This window comes from Chiloscyllium punctatum, chromosome 17 (genome assembly GCF_047496795.1).
Source record: "Chiloscyllium punctatum isolate Juve2018m chromosome 17, sChiPun1.3, whole genome shotgun sequence".
In the NCBI taxonomy this organism is placed as follows: domain Eukaryota; kingdom Metazoa; phylum Chordata; class Chondrichthyes; order Orectolobiformes; family Hemiscylliidae; genus Chiloscyllium; species Chiloscyllium punctatum.
The window spans coordinates 98,588,630-98,597,554 of NC_092755.1; the positions used below are offsets into that span (position 1 = coordinate 98,588,630).

At 39.6% G+C, this 8,925-nt stretch overlaps 1 long non-coding RNA gene across 1 annotated transcript; it reads left to right on the top strand.

Moving 5' to 3' along the window:
• Nucleotides 1-254: 254 nt before the first annotated feature.
• LOC140487712 (uncharacterized) lies at nt 255-7,963 on the top strand. The gene is made up of 3 exons (XR_011962882.1): nt 255-334; nt 6,320-6,475; nt 7,906-7,963. It is a non-coding gene; the product is annotated as an uncharacterized lncRNA (long non-coding RNA).
• Nucleotides 7,964-8,925: the final 962 nt, after the last annotated feature.

The window sequence follows — 8,925 nt, forward strand, 5'->3', positions numbered from 1 at the left end:
AGGCCTTGCACAGTTTGTAACACAAAGGATGACAGTCAATGGATCTACTCCAATTATTGAAACCAAGACATTGTTTAAATGAAAGATGGGCATAATCTCAATCAAAGATCCCTTATACATTTTGTATTTTTAGTCAATGAATGAATTTATTGCCAGCAGTTAAGAGGTTATGTTATCTGCCTGCTTCAGCCCTCATCACCTGATGTGCATCAGCCCTGACTCACCTGTACATTCTGCAGGTGTCTCTGGTGAGAAAGCACTTATCCTCAGGAAACAATGATTCAGAATTCGTCCAGGAGTTAACAGATGAAATTGCTTGTGACAGATGCTTCAGGTAATGTTTCTCTCATTCTTTCTTTACATGCTGAGGGCTTCGTGAGAGTTTCGACATGTTTTTCAATTAATTTGAAATGTGATTCTGCAGGAAGTTTGGAACAATTACCTTCAGTTATTCATCAGTTGCAGATCAAGATCCAATATGGTGGGCTAGACCAAGACTTCTAGAATTAGTTGTTCATTGACAACACTTTGAAGGAGAAAGTTCTTTGGTTAGAGCCAATTATCTCCAGAAGGCAGCTTTGCACCAACAATTTCACTGGATAATCGATTCTTCATGAACAAAGAACTACTCTTAAAAATAAAATAATCTCCAAAGACTGGAAAACCATTAAACCCAATATGTCCGTACTTCTTGATTAACATCATCATTATGAATCCGTCATTGCATGAATCCACAATCCCCTCTTTTGCACTGGTTGCATTAACACTGCCTGCTTCAAGGACATTTACTTTGGTCTAGCATTTTTAGACCGTTGACATTCATAAATGATTTTCTTTGACCAACTGAAACGAGTTTTACTTCTCCTCTTTTCCAAAGATAATAAACATAACACCCTTTATCATAAGTCAAAAGTGTCACTCCTTTCTGATTTAGAAGGTTATGGGTTCCCAAGCCACTCCAGGCACTTGAGGTGGGGGTGGGGTGCAAGGGGGAAATTGCTGGTTGAGGGAGTAGGGAAATTAACTAACTAGAAACCATTCATGTGCTGAAAGTTAAAGTACATCTTGGAGTCAGATCATGGATATTGTGCTGGCAAGATCCAACTCTGAATTTCTCTTGATCAACCCAATGTTTCCGTGTTGTTGGACTGTTTGTTCTCACTTGCTCCATCGCAAGATGGACCAGAGGCAGACTCATCGCGGTGCAGGAATCAAGTTTGAACTGGTGTGGTACCTGGTAGCATCAGTGGTGCCTGCATTGGTGAAGTTCTGTGAGGACCTGCAGTGGTGAGGGCGTGGTTGGAATTGGGATGACATTGTAGCAGCAGCACAGCAATGCAGTGAGGGGTCTTGGGCCTTGCCACCAGGCCCTTGCCCCGTGGTGGAGCATTTAACAAGAAGGACTATACTGCTGAATGCTTCTGCTTTATTTCTTTATTTTTCTGCTTTTATCTTCCATGGTTTGGTTTATTTTTCTGAGTTTTAAGATGGTACCAGAGAGTGGTGACAGCTGTATTTTGTGACAATAAATAGATCAAATTGAATCAAGGATTGTTTCTAACAATGGCTGAGAGTATTCTGGTGCTGTCATAAGTGGAAACCTGATTGGATAAATCCAACCACAATGCTGTGAGGAAGATAAGTGTTGAGTTGGGAATTTGGGCATGTTCAATAATCTTGAAGATGAGCAGAGCTTGCAGATGACCAAAAGAAAAGGCAGGGATTTAAGTTTTTCAGGATGAGGTAATCATGGTGAGTTTAGAATGGAAGTATAGGCACTAAGGAATGCGACATTTGTACAAGAATGGAAGCTTTTTAATTTTTTTTTCATGGGCTGTGGACTTCACTGGCTTGGCAATCATTTGTTGCCCATCTTTAACTGTCCATGAGAATGAGATGGTGAGTTATGTTCTTGATCTGCTGTAATTTGCGAGAACCCAAATTGCTCAACTTTTCTCTAGCAGTTTAGTGTAACTGAGTGGCTTGCTACGTCAGAGCCAACCACATTATTTGAGTTACACATAGACCAGCTAATGGACAGTCATAAACAAGATCAAGTCGTTACAGTTGCAAATGGTAATTATTACTGGAATTAGCTTTTCATTTCCAATTCATTCACTAAATTGCATTCCCACCAGCTATTGTGGTATCAGTGAGATTTGAAACCAGGAAGTAGCTTGAACCTTGGGATTACTAGGTCAGTGCTATTACCATGATGCCATTATCTCCTCATTCAGTGGCTTTATTTAAAGGTAACCTGATGGAAGGAATAGGAGCTGGGCTTCATGGAAGAGATGTACTTGGACAAAATGGTAAGGAAGCTAAAGAGAAGCATAGGATCAAGTCTAAAGAAAAGGCAACCTCTAAAAATTGGATACAGCATGAAAAGGCCAAAATGGAGGAGGGATTATGATTGATGGAGACTGTTGGTCCAGTAGAGTTGAAGTGCAGAGGTTAGAGTACAGATGGTTTCAATCTAAGTTACACAGAGCTAATCATTTGTGAGAGATGAGGGAGATCGATAAAGGATTTCAGGAGGCAGTTGGAAATGGAGATAAGCAGCCAACTTTATCTTTGTTCTCCAGGGCGTGGTTGGAATAGTAAACGTTTTTGTGGGAAGAGTGAGGCCCCTCAAATATTGATGAGGTCGAGTCACATCTGATGATGGTTGGATGGATGGCTAAAACAACTGTGTACCAGAAACAATCAAATCTGCATCCCAGGAATTAAGAATATATAGACAAACCAAATTGTGGGACTGTTGATTTTCTTACAGATCATTCAACAATTAGTCAAGGATAATTCACACATAAGTCAGGAGGTATTATGCCCTGGTGATTCAGCCAGAAATGAGTCCTCTACCCAGGTCACTATACTGCAGAAAGCTGCATATCACCAGAAGTGTAGTTTAATTTATGCACACCGTATTGTAATTAGAATTGCTTTAGTATTAATACAATATTGTCCCTTTCTGCATGCATTATACTGCATGTTTTAATTTTAATGGATTTGGGGGTGTTTTGGGGGGTGCGGTGGGTGCTTTGAATAGTTTTGCTGCCAAAGGCGCTAAAAATTCATAACTCACCATAAGGACAGTGTCACAGAGTTTAATTTACTTTCATTGGAGAAACATGGAAAGCCGCAGATGATGTCAACCTAAACATTAAAATTAAATGCAATTCAAATTGTCGTCATGCAAACAGAAGTCACAATAATCAAAGGTACAAGCCACAGGTGAGACCAGAGATCCAGAAGAGACATTCCCTCTTCATCGAAACAGCTAAACTTGAGCCAAATCATTCTTTCCATCAAAGATAGGTGCCTTGATTTGACATCAGATTGGTGACTAAGATGACTACCAACTCCATGAAACATAATTGCTTCTGTGATGTTGGGGAATAATGTTAGGGAGGGGAGGAGTGGACCACAGCCATATTAAGCAATTGGAAGATGAGGATCATTTCCTTGAGATTCCTTTGTCTAAAGGAAATTTCCATTTGGAGTTTGATTGGGCAGAATGATCTATGGAAAAAAAGAAATAGTTTTGTGGCTCAAATAATGACAGCATTTTATCAGGGGTTACCAGAGAGGAAGAAACATAGGAGAAAGGTTGGGCCATTCAACAACTCGAAGCAATTTTAGTTAGGTCACTGTGATCGTCAGTCCATCAAACTCCCTTGGCTCTGTGACCCTTTATAGCTTTGCCTAACTATGATCTATCAGTCTCAGATTAGAATGATCAATTGACCTATAATGGCTTTTAGAAGGGGAGAATTCAAGATCAACACCTTAAGATATTGCTGCATAGACAATCTTAAAATGATCTAATTGCATCATGTTGCAAACAAACCCCCAGGATTCTTTCTAGGGAAGTTTCCTTGTGAGCAGGTGCTGCTGTTGGATTGGGGTGGACAAAGTCAGAAGTCCCATGGCAGCAGATTGTGGTCCAACAGGTTTATTTAAAATCACAAGCTTTCAGAATGTAGTGACTTTGTCAGAACGCTTGTGATTTCAACTAAACCTGTTGGACCATAACCTGGTGTCATGTGACTTCTGACAATAAATCAGCATAGTAATACCAGTTGATTGTCTTTTATCATTGTTACCTATTACGGTGCTTCCCAGAGCAGATGAGAGCATTACCTTGGAATTAGAAATATTTTTCATGCGGAGCTTGAAAAGTAATGCATCCCTTCCATTCTTCAAAAACATTTTAAAAATTCTTACAATGGATTATTCTATAGGTTATTCCATACCCCTACAAATACAATTGAAAGTTCCAAAGGCATCAAGCCTGATGCATCAGAAACACGTTGCAGATGGATCCATACAGTAAAATGAGAGAAAGGAAATCTAATTTTCTCTGCCAACTATTAAATAAAAATGTTGATGCCAGCAGATAAATATTATATGGGTGAGTGTGTTAATGAGTCAGGAAGTTTGATAAACTTTCATATTTCATATAATCAAACTGTGTGATTACATGGTGATTATCAGCACAGACTGCACAGTGTTAGCACTTCCCTTCCTAGTGTTGCACTGTAAATAGAAGCAGACTGGCAAAAATGATGCATGAGGTCCCATCCTGTCCATTTCCTGCACTCTTTCCAGGTCCATGATCACTTCTAGCAGTTTGAAAGGATCCAGCAGTGTAAGAGTTAAATGCAGTTGTGCCCTTTCTTCTGACTCAGCCTTCAAATTTCAATTTGATAAAAGTTGAATGTTTCCAAGATTTAACTGCTTTGCATATTCGTGAGCTTTTAATGAGAACTGCTGCCTCAATTTGTTTCCTCCAAGTCGAGTTTATACTGGCCATTCAGAGTTGCACAATGTCAATGTGAACATGCATTTTCCCATAGTGGAGATAAGGGGAAGAAATGGGATGGTTGGATTCCTCCCAATGCCAGTCCACATGAGTTGAGTTATTGACTTATTGGTGCTGATTAATCTGGCACCCTACATGTTGACTATGCAGAAAATTATCATCCGGTTGGCAAACTTTAAATGTTATGAATGCAATTTAAAAATATCAAATAGAGGTTTCATGGACATTATTTGCATTGAGATTAAAGAGGAGTATGTATGTTATGTAGGCCACTGTTATCAAGGCCATTGCAATTATGACTGTTACAAGGTGTCAGACGCGACAAGTTCAAAGAGTGATGTTTGAGCATGGTGTAAAATTGAAAGGATACTCTTTAACTTGCACACAGATTGACATCAGTATTTGGAGTAACAATACATTGAAGATTGCAGCCAGGATCCCCCAAAGTGGCATAATGGTAGCAGGTCAAAGTCTTCCTTCAAATGGGTTGGAAAACTAACATGGTTTAATACATTCATTGGCTGTGAATGCCCAGGAATGAAGTTTGGTTAGCAGGAGTTTGACCCTTTGACCTACTTACTTTTGTTTTTCTTCTTTCTTCTTCATTTGACATTTTCATTTGTAGGTATGGACAATGATTGGTGTGAGTGCTTGATTTGAAAGGGGCAAGATGGGGATAGTGACTGGATCAGAAACAGGAGTTAGGTCCCTTGTAGATTCACAAGACCCTCCACAGAAAAGAGGTAAACCAATTATTGTGTTCAGCATCTAAGGTGAGATCAGGTAATTCAGTAGAGGTTAGGGAAGGATGTAGATATTTTCTTGCACTTAGCATTACACCAGAAATGTGTGTTTCATGACATGCGTGGCAGGTGTATCTCTGATGGATTTATACTGACAGATGAGGTGACTGGCTCTGGTGCATGACACACCTATGTGCTACCATCCAAAACGATGACAAACCTGTTGGATATGAAGGAAGAAGGCAATTGCAATTTGTCAGGACCTGTAAGCATCATTAAACTTGCATCTCACCCTCAGGGTGATTGATTCCATCACAGACCAGAAGTATTTTTACATAATGCCCTGTTCTGTATTTCTGAATAAGTTTGTGGGTCTTGTCAACTGTGTTTTTCCTCTTATTTAAATCCTGTCAAATTAGATAAGGCTCCTCAAATAGAATAAGGTAGAATTTCTGGCTTTGAGTATCACTTGACAGTGACCACAGTCGATGGCAGTTGGTAACATTCACCAGAGGTTAGACAAATTGACAGATGGAATATAGCTGGGACACATGATCGCTGGATGTTGAGGTGCACTGGGTTACGGGGGGCATAGGATAGAGCCTTCCTTCCCTCAAAAGAAAAAGTGGAAGAGAGCATAGTTTTTGCTAAGGAGTCAGTTGTGACATGGAGCTGATCTCCATCATGCTGAAAGAATGGAAATCTCTCTTCAAAGTTTCTTGTTCCAAATTCCATTTCCTTGTTTCTTCAGGATGGTAACTCAAGCATGCCACCTGTTAGCACTCCTGGAACTGGCCTGTAGGAGATGCCTCACAGCTCTGTCAATATTTACCTTCTGTACCTTCTACAACTGAGATCAGGAGCTCACCAAGTGAGGAGATGTCAGGTTGGCCCCACAAATCCACAGGTATCAAAATGCGCACACAATGTCAAACCACACAGTTTAGTAAACCCAATCCAGGGGCCAGTAAAAGGGACCCTAAATAAGGGAAAAAATAAGATCTTAATATTGAGCTATCGAATTATCTGAGCACTTTATCTCTACATGACAGGGATGCCCCCTACTGGCTCACTAGTGAATTAATTTCCTTTGTGGCTTCACAAGTTGGAGGGAACTCGGTTTTGCACTAAACATGTGGAAAACTGACAATCAGGTTTTAATTCAGAAGACTCCGAGTTACTAGCTGTGTAAGACAGGATCATGAGGCAGTGGATTAGGCAGTGAGGTTGCTTTCTGTAATAACTCTTGATGTGAGCTGAGGTAAGAATGATTTGGAGATGCCGGTGTTGGACTGGGATGTACAAAGTTACCTGATGAAGGAGCGTCGCTCCGAAAGCTAGTGTGCTTCCAATTAAACCTGTTGGACTATAACCTGGTGTTGTGTGATTTTTAACGAGGTAAGAATGGAGCTGCTTGAGTTAACTGTGGAGCTTTCCGTTCTCAGAGAAGGTTTCAGCTTCCAGAAAACATATTGACATGTTTTAAAATACGTTAGTCAGGGTTGTTTCCTATAGGAAAACATTGTGCATGTGTGGTTTCTCCAGTATTCATCTGCTTAAGGTAGCTCGAAAAGACCATGTAGTTAGAATATGAAAGTTTGATTGTCAGATTTTGCTAAATTAATTGATTTCAGCCTTATGTAATGTGGGTACAAGTTGTCTTGTCAGTCCTATGCCAATAAAAGGTTGTAAGGGTATAGTTGTGGGAGGATGGCATTTCAGGAAGGGGAAGGTTGTTGGAAATTTGTTCTATTGCCCATTCCCTATCTGCATCCTGTGGCCTCTGCTGGACAATAAGTGAGGATAGGAGGTGATTGACCTGTGAAGACTGCTACAGATGAATAACCACTCAATATCTGACTTCTAAACTCCCCCACAAAGAATGATGACTTGGATATAATACTATACAGCTATTAAATGTGGAGCATTTACCTCAGGGATACCTCATGACCTTTGTGAGAGAAGAGGTAAGACAATTCCTGAGTGTGGATCAGAGCTGAGAGGTAGATGTAACGGAAATGGTTTTGCCATGTCACAACGTACCCCTTAACATGAACTGAACTGCTAGTAAGGATGACTAGAGAGGTATCAAGTTACTTACTAAATGCTTCAGTGGAAGGATGAATGACTTCATTGCTGAAGCATTCTATGTTCTTATCTGTGTGGCAATTACATAAAATATACGTGTTTACACGGGTACCAGTTTGGTGAGGTATATCGTGATCTGTAGATAACACTGTTCAGATATCCAGTTCCAGCACACTGCACATGACTCATCTATGCTCTTAATGTGTTTTAACATTGAGGTACAAATCATTTTACTGTTCTGTTTTTCAGGTGGTCTGTAATCCTTCAGCAGTTCCATGGAAAAAAATATTCAATAAGTGGAAAAAGGGAATCCTGAAATAAAGTGAGAGTTGTCACAAAAATGTAGCCTACAATTTATTGCTGATTTCTGGCACCTTTTTCCTCTTTCAATATCGTGTGATTGTACAAAGTTTCTGTTACTCAGCAACATATAGATCACTTATTGAGACGATATAGGTTTATTGTTTATTTAACAGCATAGGGTTACTCACTAGGTGATTGTTTGGACTTGCTGTTTAATCAACAGGGTAAGGGTCATTCAGTGTGTAAATCTCTGAACTTTAGCGTACTGAGTTTGGACAACTTCCATGATTTGGCTTTTTGACATCACTTTTATCTGATCAGTGAATAAATGTGACAACACAATATAAGCGAACATCAGGTCCCATAGTCTGTTACTGAAATAGTTTGACTTTTCCAAAAATTGGGCAGCTGTCATGATATAACTTTGTGGTAACTGCACACAGATTATCAAGGTAAATATTGCAACTTGCCGTGATTTGTTTTGAACTCACGAATTTCAGGTGAAGCAATGTAGATTTTTTTCATAATGTAAAGACTAGATTTTCAGTTCCCCTTTTGGCTGATAGAAAAATTAACAACATGGTTTTTGTTGTAACTTGAACTGAACCAGACATCAGATCCCCCAGTATTATCCTTTACTAAGTGGTTTATTGCTGACTATCCATAGTTCTGGGCTATCACTTTTTTCACTGACTGCTTCAGAATGGCTCCCTAATTCCTACAGGCTGGTTTGATAAATATATTTCAGGAGGAAAAAATGATCAGTTCAAAATGGATTCTATCATCTGCCTTTAAAACTCGATGGAAACTGCCAATCAAACTAAACACGCAAGCTGTTCATCTTTGAATTGAATGGGCGGACTTTCTTTCAGATATCTGAACAGACACAACCTCTGTATTCTGCATTCTTGTGAATGCAAATAGGCTGGTTTATTTTTCTATCGGTGAATCTGCTTCTTAACCCCA